This window comes from Ctenopharyngodon idella, chromosome 15 (genome assembly GCF_019924925.1).
Source record: "Ctenopharyngodon idella isolate HZGC_01 chromosome 15, HZGC01, whole genome shotgun sequence".
Classification (NCBI taxonomy): Eukaryota; Metazoa; Chordata; class Actinopteri; order Cypriniformes; family Xenocyprididae; genus Ctenopharyngodon; species Ctenopharyngodon idella.
In genome coordinates, this window is record NC_067234.1 from 25,070,098 (window position 1) to 25,081,636 (window position 11,539).

Genomic DNA, 11,539 nt, shown 5'->3' on the forward strand with positions numbered 1-11,539 from the left:
CACAAAGTGTCCAATATTTTTTTTATAATTATAGCTGAACTGTATGTTACACCATTGGCAACATATATACCTATTTTTTAGTATCTAAGCCGGCAAATTGACCCTTCGCCAGGAGTTTGATTGACAGGCGATCTAACCAATCATAACGCCGAATCTGCTGTTATGTCAGACAAAGCAGTCAGGGGAGTTAGTAGATTAACGTTGGTGGACTTGAACTTGAAAAATTGTGTACTCACGTCTTTCCACGGTTGAAACAACATTCCTTCTAATGTTCATTCATGTTTATTTGATGCTATAAATGAACTAGTAGGAAGAGATGATTGGTTCACGAGCCGCTTGAACTGAGGCGCTGTCACGACACATTAAAGAGCCACAAAACGGTATTTATTGTTTAAACTTCTTTAAAAATTACAATATTTGAAATTTGAGACTTTGTTTCATATCATAAGTAACCTGTCCTCTTTGCTCCATGATGTATTTTTCACTGTGTGAGAACATGATGTGTGGTGAGAGATCGGCATGGCTTGTCGGACATAGCAACAGTAACTAAAGGGGGCGGGTCTTTGCGAACAGTCAATTGTTTTCTATGTTGCAATGGACTGTGGGAGGAAAATCTGACACTCACATGAGATCGCAGCAATAGTAAATGACAAAGATCCAACGATCCCGCCCTACATTTTTTCTTGTTTGAGAAGCCGCTTCAATCAGATATATGTTGTAAGAGTGAAGAAAAGACTATCCTAACTTCCGTTAAATGCCGACTTTAAGCTAATCAAGTACAAATAAGATAAACAAGACAAACCACCTGACTGTAAGAAATCCATTTATTTCTTATATAAGAGTTTAACAAGAATGTATTTTAAAAGTGGGAAAAAAGCAAATTAAATCAGCAGTTTTTTTAATCAGTCTCTGCCATCTAAATGAATCAAAAGCTGGTTTCGGGACACATAGCAATCAAAAACAAATAAGCAAGTCCCTCATTTCCTACTAGTAAATGACTAATAGACTGTCATACCATGACATCTATCATAATCATGATAAACCGCTTCAGAATTGTTGAGGGTGTGAACTGGGTCACATGTCCGATGAGTTTCCTTATTCATTTTTCACTCACTGAGTCTCTGTCCTCTTGGGTGGAGAGTTCAAGCAAACAGTTTCCGTCATGTCTCTCAGGACAGGACAAGGAGAGGACATCTTCAATGGACAAAAAAAAGGCCAGTCAGCAGAACGCTGAGTAATGAGCATCTAAAGGAAGACCTTGTTCTAACTGATCGAAGACACTGTAATAGATTTGAGTTAAATATAGTTCCTTTCCTCTACTGTATAACCTGCTGTTGCCTTGAACATGGACGTTAGATGCTGTCATTTTTCCACTTGATGTCTTTTTAGAAGAAACATTCACTGTCAGGACACAGTGACTTTTTTAAAAAACAAAGACAATTATTCACTGGCCCTAATTAAAATGCCATAAACAGTAAAAAAAAAAAGGAAAAAGGAAAAGGAAAAGGAAGGGCAATTACTAGCTATTAAATATGAGTACAACTAATTTATCTGACATCTAGTTTCAGAAAGGAAAATTAAGTACCCTAAACCAGACTCAGTTAAAACTAGGCATTATTTAGAAGTTGTGATAAGTGACACGAAGCACTTTTCACAGACTAACTACATTTTACAGTGTTAAATGCTCATCAGTGTAATTATAAGGGTAGCAATATAGTGTTACAGATGCCTCCTTCCTCCCTGACTGGAGACAGTCTATTATTTAAAATGCCACCGATGAGAGCTGGGCTGTGTCTGTGTACTCAGGCATTTTTAGTTACTCACTGGCACTAATTAAAATCAGCATGTGGTGCCATTTGGGGGAAAAAAGAGAGACAGTAGAGGAACAAAAGCCAAAAATCTTAAAGGGTTAGTTCACCCAAAAATGAAAATAATGTCATTAATTACACACCCTCATGTCGTTCCACACCCGTAAGACCTTCGTTCATCTTCGGAACGCAAATTAAGATATTTTTGTTTAAATCCGATGGCTCAGTGAGGCCTGCATAGCCAGCAATGATGTTTCCTCTCTCAAGATCCATTAATGTACTAAAAATATATTTAAATCAGTTCATGTGAGTACAGTGGTTCAATATTAATATTCTAAAGTGACGAGAATATTTTTGGTGCGCCAAAAAAACAAAATAACGGCTTATATAGTGACACGCTGATTCATAACCCTCCGAAGCTTCATGAAGCAGTGTTTTGAAATCGGCCATCACTATATAAGTCGTTATTTTGGTTTTTTGGCGCACCAAAAATATTCTCGTTGCTTTATAATATTAATATTGAACCACTGTACTCACATGAACTCTGATTTAATTAATTAATTACTATTAATTAAATTGCTCAAATCTTAAAAAAAGGCTTAAAAAAGGCTTGAGTGTACACACAAATATTAGGTAAAATAATATATTTCCACTACCATTCAAAAGATTAGGGTCAGTACAATTTTTATATTTTATTATTATTATTTTATTACTTTTATTCAGTAAGAATGCATTAAAATGATCAAAAGTGACAGTAAAGACATTCATAATGTTAAAAAAGCTTTCTATATCAATTAAATGCTGTTTCTGATTTCTAAAGGATCATGTGACACTGAAGACTAGAGAAAAGTCTACTGAAAATTTTGCTTTACCATCACAGGAATAAACTGCACTTTACAATATATTTAAATATAAAACAGTTCTTTCAAATTGTAATATTTCATACTGCATAATTGAGCAAATAAATGCCATGGTGAACATAAGAGACTTAAAAAAAACTTAGACTACAAAATCTTGAACGGTAGTGTATAAATTACACAACTATTTTATTGATTTTTCAGTAATGAATGAAATATATACAGGTTTAATTTAGAATTAACATTATTCGCCTCAGGTTTTGGAACTGCAACATGCATACAACAGTTAACAAAATAATCTCTCTCTCTTTCACTGACATCTTTTACACAAGCTTATTTATGCACATCAGAGACAATATAGTTTTAATTACAGGCAGAAAGCTTAAAAATGACAGGGCATCCATCCTCACCCACACATTGTGCTAATGTGGAACAGCGCCATTTTTGAAAGATCAAATGTGGTTAATTTAATGCCCCATCATTTATTCAGGAGAGTAGTAATGGAGCTAAAGACATAACACCACTCAGTGGTGCTCTTTAAGTAATCATTCCTCGTCAGCCAACAAATTGACTGCCTGCAATCGACCATCTTTGGTTAGAATTTACTCTGTCATGCTTTCCCCATGTTGTGTTTTGAGAGCCTTTTAAGGCTTTGCTCAGACTGGCATCAAAAATCTGGCATGTTCTTTGGCATATTGGCAAACCCTAACCCTAAACAGGGTGTATTAGTGGAATATCAAAACATGGAATTCAAACAGGATATTTATTGTTTTATTCCTAAAGCAATTCTCAATGCAAATTATAATCAAATACAAAATCATTGGCCAACCTTGTATGAAAAGTGGGCTTTGCCATAAAAATGTGAAACAAAATGAAGGACTGAACACCTCCTACACATGAGGGACAGAGCAAAACGAACAACAAACCAGGATAAACATACTGAGTTCAGATGGCTTCACTCACTCCAAACAGAGGGATGCTGAGCTTGGCACGTTCTCCATTCAGCTGAACCCGCTGCCCTCCTAAATGCTAATGCTGAAAGCACAAGAATGGCCTAATGAAGCAGTCTGCAACAACCCCTGGTTATTAAGTCCAGTGGACTTGTGAGAAGAAAATAATTCTGGATCAAACCTTAATCATACAGTAGGTGCTGAAACATTTCCCTGGAAAACCAGCACCTGACAAAAGCATTCGAGGCATGCGGAAACAGTAGGAACATTGTTCTGGCCGAAACGAAGGCCATCAAAGCCTTAACCCTTTCTGTGCCACATCTCAGAGGCAGTACACACAGGTGCCATCTGTCTGAAATGGAAACATGCGATACGTGGCCAATTCATAGTTTCGGTCACGTGTCTGCCGCAAGATCTGGTCCCTAGAATTGCAGTACAGGCCTGTTAATTTTGTTAATCTGTTTCAAGCCACAAATTGTTAGATCACCACTCAAAAGAAGAAAAACAAAGATATGTGAACAAACTACAAGTTTTGGGCACTTGCGATCCATATACAGCACCCGCTGCACATTATAAAATGCTTTAAGTTGAGATTAAACATTGTGAAGTACATCCAAGTGTATCATTGAAAAAATGAAGAGAGAGGATACTTCGTTTTAAGCATTGTTTGTTTACTGGATGTTGAGATGTGGGCGTTGCACTCAAAAGTTGAGGCAGATGAATGTCTAAGAATGTGTAAGATCTATAATATGCATTTAGAAAATGGTTAAATTTCATTTCATGCCGACTTTAACGTAGCCTAATGTATTAAGACAGTGATATTAAAAGATCAAATTCAGTATATACACACCTTTATCAAGCAGATGCCCCCAGAATATGAACACAACATGCTATTGCAGGTTAAGTGGTTTCTTTAATGTTTTTCTGTGGGAAAATGTTAAATTTTGCACACCGCGTTCATATTCTGGAGTCTTGCCGGTACAAAGTATGTTATATTAATAAGTGTATAGTGAATTTGGTCCTCCAGTATCACTGTCTAAATGCATTAAGCCATATTAAGCATTTTATTTTTAATGGTTTTCTATGGGGAAATGCTTAACATGAAATTTAATGTGTTGCGTTCACATACTGGGCGCATCTGAACTACTGCTAATTAGTAAGAATATCTTTACTGACCAAATAACCACAGATTTCTGCTGTAAGTAGTACTTACTTAAAAGTAAAAATCAAAGTTAAAAATCATTCAACACCAATCACAATGAATATTAAAGGATTAGTTCACCCAAAAATGAAAATTATCCCATGATTTACTCTCCCTCAAACCATCCTAGGTCTATATGACTATCTTTTTTCAGACGAACACAATCAGATATATATTTAAAAATATGTTTCCCCCCTTCATTACCATTATAAAGCCTGGAAGAGCAAGGATATTTTTAAATATATTTCTGATTGTGTTCGTCTGAAAGAAGATAGTCATATACACCTAGGATGGCTTGAGGGTGAGTAAATAATGGGATAATTTTCATTTTTGGGTGAACTAACCCTTTAAAGACCCTCAATTTTCAAAGTGCACTTCATCAGATGCAGTTTCTTAAGAGGGTAGACGTTATTTGGTCCACTAATGATGCAACGCTGTGCTTTGAGTCTCACAGTCTCGTCCATTATTCCTTGACATGTGGGAGGGGGGTGTGAGCTAATCAAAGACAGCACATGGCTCAGCTCCCACAGGACTGACAATAATAATAGGTCATCTCACAGCATCACCCGGCTCACTTACGATAAGGAGGGATAATTCAATGTTAAACCCGCCATGCTAGATAAATGAAGACTGTTTCCTTAGAAATGGGCGGCAGTGATTTTTTTTACTTAGCTAACAGATCTTTGAATAGATCTTTATTCTTCACAAACTAAAGATAATATAAAAGACGGAAAAATATATGTCGTAACATACAACAGCAATGGGTTTAATTTCAGTTTTTGGTCTGGTTTTGTTTCTAATGGCATTTTAGATGTGTTAATCAAATGGAATTTTTAAATCTAAAAGTCTTAATGCTACTAGTATTCCAAAATATATAAACTTTCTTTAAAATGTACAAATGCGACTCACTCAGAATTAACTGGTAAAGCTGCATTGATATCAATCAAGTCAAAGGGCAACAATTAAGCTACAGATTGCAAGATTAAACAAAGCAAGATTATTTGGCCCAATAACCAGTGACAGTCAGAGATGTAGGTTATGATTGTACTGATTAGATCATCTAAAGTACCTAAAGTGATTTACCTGATTAAAACATGTTCCTGGATCAACATTCTTTTGTTGGACTTGCAACAACATTTCTATTAATGACTGACCCCCAGTTTCACAGACAAGGCTTAAGCTAGTCCTAGACTAAAATCCATGTTTGAGCTGTTTTAACTAAAAGCAACTTGCACTGACATATCTTAAAATATGTCAGAGCCATTGTTTTGTCTCAAGATGGACACTAGTAATGTTTATACTAATCGAGGGTATGTTTATTCAAGATACTTAAATGCCCTAATTGAAATAAGGCCTAATCCTGGCTTAGCCTAAACTCTGTCTGTGAAACCGGGCCTGAGTGTGTTGACTTTACATGCGTAATAGTATTTTAATGTTTATCAGAATTTGGTCATATTCTGACAATCTATGCATCATATAAAATAAAGAACCTCAATGGCCAAACCAGAGTAAGCCATCACTACTCTGGTTTCTGGAAATCTTTTGGATATTCAAAAGCTCAAATTTGAGGAGATTCTTACACCGTGTCTACACCGAACGTGACCGTTGTCACTCGCACATTTGTCCTTCATGTCAGAACGTCATAAATAGAACGAGGCATCAGTTTACTGTTGGAGATTTGTCACTCACGTCTCACCACATCAAGTGTAGACGGAATCACTGTTTATAATAAGTTTTATTGTTTTTAGTCGCATTGCGCCACTCACATCCAGTGCAGACAAAATGTTAGACTTATTTATTAAAGTATTTGGAAAATTATGATTACTTGTATAGAGAAATATTTACCTCTAAGAGCTTAAAATTATGAGTGGCTCCAGGATCAACAAGGAATGTTGAGGGGGAAAACAAATGAGATCATGTCAACAGAAAGGACGTATCCATGTGCCAAGCAAGAGGAATCACAAACAATAAAGTTTGTTTACAAAATCAATGTTGATGTTGGAGTGACGCAAAATGTCTTTTGGCATTCCTTGTGCTAAACTTAAATGTAAATGTCAATCTGAAAAGCATTCAAAACAAAAAACTATTTTGTGACATATTTGTAATATGTAAATGTAAATTAAATGGACAACGTTCATAGTTGTGTCCCAAATGACACACTATACACTATGTACTTATGCAATATGTACATTCGTGTAGTGTATAAATTTATAAGGTTAATTTTTCCCCTCCGCTACGTAATTAAAGAAGCAGTTCACCCAAAAATGAAAATTATCCCATAATTTACTCACCCTCAAGCCATCCTAGGTGTATATGATTTTCTTCTTTCAGCTGAACACAATCGGACTTTGAAACTTTATTTTTCAATGTTATTTAAAAAGTACATTATAATAAATACTTGGCTTATGTGTAGTGAGTTGGCTCACGTGATTTATGTTTCACACTTCAGAACTTCCATTAAGGGAACATAGTGAGCATCAATGCTCCCTTGTTTTCACGGTGCATGATGGGTCTTTTCAGGGAGCAAACGTTTTAGGGTACTGGTAGGATTTTGCAATTAAGACAACCCTTAAAATGGTTGACTCCCTGATCAGTGCCCTCACTACTGACACACATCCAGTTTTCACCCAAACGGTTACATTAATTCAAGACACGACCGACTATGTTTTCTCTCGCAATTAATCAGAATAATATTGTTTATTACTTGACCCACCCGTCTGCGGATTATCCGCAGCGTCTGTGGATATAACTGTGATTCGCGCAACACAATCAGCGCACATCGTGCTTGCAGCCACCTTTAAGGTGCATTCACACAAGGCGTCGGCGTTAACGCTTCACATTTACTTTGAATGGGTGATGTCATGCGTCATCAATCTGAATTGTGGGTTGAGTCAAAGTCCCTTTAAGACAAGTCATTTCACTCTGCGGCCATCTTTGAAACGTCTCTCGGGCATGCAAGTGCAGCTCCTATCTCTTTGAATGGGGAAATTCTCCAAAGCTGTTTGCCAAGCTTTCCATTAAATTTTCCATAAAATCTGACAACAACTGTCTCATAACTTTTTTTCTAAACGCTCGAATCATGACAAAAAACTGTATTTTTTTAGGTTGGATCAAGCTAATGCGCATGCGCAGACCTAAATGCGCATCTCTTGTGCCTCATTTCAGAGGCTTGCGTCTGACTGCTTCTATAGAAACCGGAGCTTCTAACGGCCGCTGCAGTGACGCAATGACTTTACCAGTCGGCGATTGGCTCTTATTTAGAAGGCGGGACTTATTCCGCCATATTGCGCTCTGCACTTTCTCCCATTCAAAACAATACGAGTGACACGTCTTGTGTTATTCTATAGTCTTTGGTTCCGTTGCGTCACTTCACTCGCGATGCTCACGACAGAAGTTGAAAATTTCTCAACTTTTCAAGCGCCAACGCAAGTGTCAGCAAATCAGTTTGCTATCAACACTATCAACGCTGAAATTAATCTGCAGCAGTCAGGTGGTACAGGTCAGTGATCTTTAAGTTGTTTATGTTCATAATGTTATGAGATATGAGGTAGTTTAACGCTGTCTCTTGTGACGCTTTTGCTCCCTGCTGTTTGCGTTCAAGTGTTTTGGAGAAGGCATGCCTTTGGAGACGCTCTGAATGGAGGGTGGGATCTTGTATGTGAGAATAAAATAACATATTTGCATGTATTTTAAGTATTTAATACTGTCTCTCAAAGTATTTAAATACAAATTACATTTGATTTTTTCTTTGTTAAGGAAAATACAAATGACGAAATACTCAAAAGTAATTAAATATGAATTTTAAATACATTTATTTAAAATACTGCCCATCTCTGGATACACCTCATGTTTTATCTGATGATGATCCTAACGACATAATTTGGGTGTAATGGGTGGAGATAGAAGGTAAACAACCTAACCCTATCCATAACTCTATCCCTGCACCCATTAGATCCACATAGCTGAAGCTGGAATAGGTCAATCTCAGCCACGTCCAGAGAGGGGGAGCTGGACGTCATTTGGCTCTGCAGTGAGCACCACTTGGATAAAGTACGAGAACGCCATACTGTTGCTATGGTTACAAGGCGATTTCTGTTACAGAGCATTAACCGAATTTGTAATCTAACTTTTGTGGTTAATTAAATATTTGAAAGTCCAACATATACATGTTTAAAATGAATTCTTACTTTTAATATCCACCAACTCAACTTTTTATTTTGACTTCCATTGGTGGCAATTTTTAAGACCCCCCACCGCACCCTGTCAACGTTGGATACCATCTGCGCCCTTACAATACGAACACCTGGTTGCCTTTTAATATTACATAAAGCATTACTTTTAAACGAACAGCCTTACATTAATTTAATACAATACATCTAGGGTTAAACAGTTTTTCACTATTTAATACTTGGTCAGCGGTTAACGAAGAGCGAACGACGAAATGAAAACAAGAAGAACACGTTAACAAGTTTCTTACCTTATCTAGACCCGTTTGCCCTGTAGTCGTTTAGCTGATGAACTCTGAGGACCTGTGTGCCTTCCTTCCTTCCTTCCTTCCTTTCTTTCTTCCTTCCTTCCTTCCTTCCACACCTAACGGGACAGGTAGCCAACAACTGACACAGCAACTCAGTCGAAGGATATTAAAAGAATATGAGACTAAATTAAAAGGCACTCGCAATCGCAGACACGAGAAGCACTTTGAGAAACAATAAAAAAAGTGTGTGAACTAAAAGGGCATGCTGTTTGTTTGTTTGCCCGGCTCCGCTTCTTTGTGTTGTCAGTTGAGCGTTGTACCTGCGCTCGTGCTTATGGAAGTGAGACAGCAGCAGTCCTGCCGATTGCTTATGGGTGGGACCGATGCGCTGAGGGCGGGGCCAAATGCTGCTCTGTCTTCTTGTGCTCCCTACTGTCCAGTATGAAGGAGAGTCAAATTATCAGTGCTATGAGCTAAAAATACATTTGCTATGTTTTAGTGTATTTATCATTCGTTTGTAATTACTTTATTAATTGTAAGCTGTAAAAAAAAAAATTGCATTGTTTAGCTACTCTATTACAAAACAATGAATCCTTATTCCGTTTTATTTAAACAAATGCTTTTAATGTAATACTCCTATGTATAGGCTACACTTATTTCTAACTTTTTTCATTATCCTTTTTAACTTAATTTTTATTTAAAGGCCTTTTAAACAATTCTTCTAACTGTAAAAAATGTAAAAACTATGAAATTAAAGCAAGTGCTTTTAAATGAATAGCTAAGTCTGTACTAGTATAATGCATTAAATAGTGGAAGTGAAGAACCATAAGAAACTAAAAACTAAAATGCAGTTTAGGTTGCAGCCATGTGCAAATAAAATGGACACCTATCCTCTAATCAACTGTTGGTCACAGAAACCAGCTGCTCGGTTATCTACAAACTCATCTATTTGTTTGTTATGGCTACTTGTGGATAAGCGTGAATCTGGAGTCAAAAAGGTGCCGTTTTATACAACGGTCTGATAAAAGGACAATAAACAAAAGATTTAAAATACCAAACTGCAAATAGCTACCAACTTCATTTTGTATAATGGGGGAAAAGAAAAGGAAGAGTCTACCCATGAATTTGGACAGCGCTGTATGATACAACCGCTTTCTTTGATCGCCATCTAGTGGTCAACATTGTGTTTGCTGAAAAAAAAGTTTTGAGTTATGCAATTTTTTGTTCCTAGTTCAAGGGCAAGGTTATCTAAATAATTACCTCAAAACCTAAAACATACCAAGCCACATTTTGGGATTAACACATTAAGAACTAATCATTGTGACTTCAATTTGTAAAAGTGACTAAGGTTACAGTCAATTACCCCTTATCTTTGATGACTAAGAGCCTGTTCATTAACGCAACACAAAAAGGCCCAGAGACAATGAAGGGCATTGCTCCTCATCAGTCTGAGCATAAGATTGTTCTCCATTTGGTCACGACGAAGCCAAAATCACAGGCTACTTAATAACTCTCACCTAGACCACAAATTAACTGTGTACTTACTGAGGAGGTTTGCCTACATTTTGCTTTTATATTCTAATGATATACATACGGTGCTGTAAAAAACTGCACCCACCCTGAAAGATGTATGAAAAAAAGGCTCGTTCACACCAAAAACGATAACTATAACGATAATAACTACATTAGCTTCCACACCAGCGGACCATCGCTCTGTTTTTTAAGAGCGTTCTGCAGCTTTGACGTCTGTCGCTTTAAATGCTCGAGCTCCTTAAAGCAGGATAGATTCTGATTGGCTGCCAGTGTTTTTACCATTAGTCAGCTGAAAAACAAAATCGTACTGAAAGTGATTCCAACGATAACGTTCCTCTGTGCCGTTTTCATTATAGTTGTTGTGTGGACTCTGTTATTATTTTATATTTATATCGATTTTTAGAACTATCTTTATTGTTATAGTTTTCGTATTTGGTGTGAACAGCCTTAAAGGCGCAATGGGAGGATCTATTGACAGAAATGCAATATAATATACGTAACTATGTTTTCAGTGGTGCATAAAGACCTTACATAATGAACCATTATGTTTTTATTACCTTAGAATGAGCCATTTCTATCTCATACACTGTGGGTCCCCTTACATGTTAAGTCGCCATTTTGCGCCGGCATGTTTCTACAGTAGCCCTAAACGGACAAACTGCTTGACAGAGCCTGTTTCATCACTTTGTTGTTCTTCTTCTAAGTCGTTCGTGTTT

The 11,539-nt window shown here is 36.8% G+C and overlaps 1 protein-coding gene across 4 annotated transcripts in view; it reads right to left on the minus strand.

The window, feature by feature from the left end:
• gdpd5b (glycerophosphodiester phosphodiesterase domain containing 5b) overlaps positions 1–9,642 on the minus strand; it is a 56,471-nt gene extending 46,829 nt beyond the window's left edge. For all 4 annotated transcript variants that reach the window (XR_007925018.1, XR_007925017.1, XM_051861195.1 and 1 more), the window contains exon 1: positions 9,294–9,642. The gene's annotated coding sequence lies outside the window, so the exon portion shown is untranslated. The remainder of the gene's footprint in view (positions 1–9,293) is intronic.
• Positions 9,643–11,539: the final 1,897 nt, after the last annotated feature.